The 2500-nt window shown below is 41.0% G+C and overlaps 1 protein-coding gene across 3 annotated transcripts in view; it reads right to left on the bottom strand.

The window, feature by feature from the left end:
* The window catches only part of LOC143293642 (calcitonin gene-related peptide type 1 receptor-like), a 260112-nt gene that overhangs the window by 56099 nt on the left and 201513 nt on the right, over positions 1 to 2500 (bottom strand). The gene's annotated exons all lie outside the window — the stretch shown is intronic.

Raw genomic sequence — 2500 nt, 5'->3', positions numbered from 1 at the left:
GTTTGTGTGTGTGTGTGTTTGTGCGTGTGTGTGTGTGTGTGTGCGTGCGAGCAGATTGGCTATGTCTGTCTGTCTGTCTGTCTGTCTCTCCCGCTCTCTCTCTCTCTCTCTCTCTCTCTCTCTCTCTCTCTCTCTCTCTCTCTGGGTTGTGTTAGAAGCTTACTCATAAACTCATTTGCTGTCAACCTGACCCGACACTATGACCTGTGTAAAGGTCGTGTCCTGTGATGGTTTTGAAAACTGATGTGACACAACGGATCCAAGAATTCCAGTCACAATGGTGAGGAGCAAAAGTTACAGAAGGAAAGAAGGAACGGGAAGAATAGATGAATGAAAGGAAACAGAAAGAAACCTGACGAAGTTAACAGAACAGGAACAGACGGGAGGAGGAAAGAGACAGGCAAAGGGAAATGGAAAAGGATGAAAACACAAGTACACGGAGAAGAAATACGAGGAACACGAACAACTAGGTAAGAAATAAAGAAATTAATATAAAATTAAAAAAGAAAGAAAGAAAGAAAGAAAAAAGTGAAAGAAAGGATGAATGAAAGAGGAAAGAAAGAAAGAAAGAATGAAAGAGTGAAAGAAAGAAAGGAAAAATGAATGAATGAATGAATGAATGAATGAATGAATGAATGAATGAATGAAACAAAAGGGGGAGGGGAGAGATACTCGAAAACTAAATGGAATAGGAAATTGATGAAGAAATGGTATGAACAGAAACAGGAAATAACCAGTGCAACAGACAACACAAAGCGTCCTTTTGCGTGTGAATGTGGTGTTTTTTTGTTTAGGCTAGCGAAGAGAAAGATAAGTTTTTCCGTCCTTGGTTAACAAGCTAAACATTTGGCAGTGTTGGAGAGAATGGAATTTTACGTAACTTTTACGCGCAGGAATCAACTCTAATGAAACTCCATGTCTACAAAGTATAAAAACTATCGCAATTTTTTTTTTCTCGGGTTCTTCTGTGTAAGTAGCCTAACTTTCCTGGACTAATTGTTCTGGCTCTCGTTGGGCATGGGTGGAAAGCTATAACAAAAATACCAGTAACAGATTATTTCCTACATAGCATTACCGGGTGGGTGTAATGGCCGAATGGTTAAAGCGTTGGACTTTCAATCTGAGGGTCCCGGGTTCGAATCTCGGTAACGGCGCCTGGTGCGTAAAGGGTGGAGATTTTTTTTTTCCGATCTCCCACGTCAACATAAATATGCGCAGACCTGCTATTAGTGCCTGAATCCCCTTCTTGTGTATAAGCACACAGAAGATCAAATACACACGTATACATGTAATTCATGTCAGTGTTCGATGGGTTATGAAAACAAGACCATGCCCTGCATGCACACCCCTGAAAACGGAGTATGGCTGCCTACATGGCGGGATAAATAAGCAAAAGGGTTATACACGTGAAATGTTACATGTCTGTCTGAGTGTGTATGTGTGCGAGCCTGGAATCTAATTGAATGACACAGGAAACGAATGATGAGCGCCCAAAGGCAGCCGTTCGCGCAAATGACCCTGTGTTTGTAAAGCGCGCAGAGCTTGGTCTCCAAACGAGGATAGGCGCTATAAACGTATCCATGTCATTCATTCATCATTCACAGGGCACTGTTTATTGATAGTTAGACTAGACGTACGTGCTTAGTCGGTTTATGAAGGCGGTAGTGACACAGTACATTCGCAGAACTCTTTCAGCACCATAGGCGACTTTTGTCGACATCGAGGGGTCATGCTGGTAAGACCATTTGTTCAGACTGTAACAAAGCTTGACAGCTGCTGCCACTTTCCCCGCCAATACAACAATAACGAACCTTTGCTCACTGACCGAGTTTGAAGCGAACAAGTCCATGTTGTTGTTTTAACATGAACCGGAGCCTGTTGTGACTGAGAGCATCAAATCTGGAATACTCGGCGCTGGGGAGTGTCTTTCACACAGAAACGTGGCGGTGGAAGAGTTAAAACTTCTAACTTGGCTTAACTGACAAGCAGGCTATACCCATGTGCTAAAGCTACATAGCATGAACGCACCCCTCATCTACAGAATACAGAATACTTTATTATCTCAATAAGAGAAATTCATGAGTGGTGTACTTAACGTAAACAATACACGAAAATCACAGTCACTCAATGAAAAACACATAAAACACATAAAATGCTGAAATGCTAAGTTGATAAGTTGATAAGGATCTTTCGTACAATGATAACAATCATACACATGTAATGATTACATACTTTCGCAGTCATTCACTATAAATACATAAGGAACATAAAATGCATAGATACAAAAGTTAATGCTAATCAATCTATTACAACAATCACAAAATCAACCTGTGCGATAACCATAGTAAGAAAAATCTGTTCTCTAAAAACCCGGTTTTTAATTTCCCGCTGGAGATAAGCAGCCAATAATTCTTCAGTCTGTGCAAGCTTGGTATAGGTACTCCTAGATCCTTTTTCATACAACAGACATCTCAAACGTTAGCTGTTCGAGTGTGGCCAG

The sequence above is a fragment of the Babylonia areolata genome, chromosome 19 (genome assembly GCF_041734735.1).
Source record: "Babylonia areolata isolate BAREFJ2019XMU chromosome 19, ASM4173473v1, whole genome shotgun sequence".
NCBI classification, from domain to species: Eukaryota; Metazoa; Mollusca; class Gastropoda; order Neogastropoda; family Buccinidae; genus Babylonia; species Babylonia areolata.
This window is presented reverse-complemented; position numbering and strand designations above follow the sequence as displayed.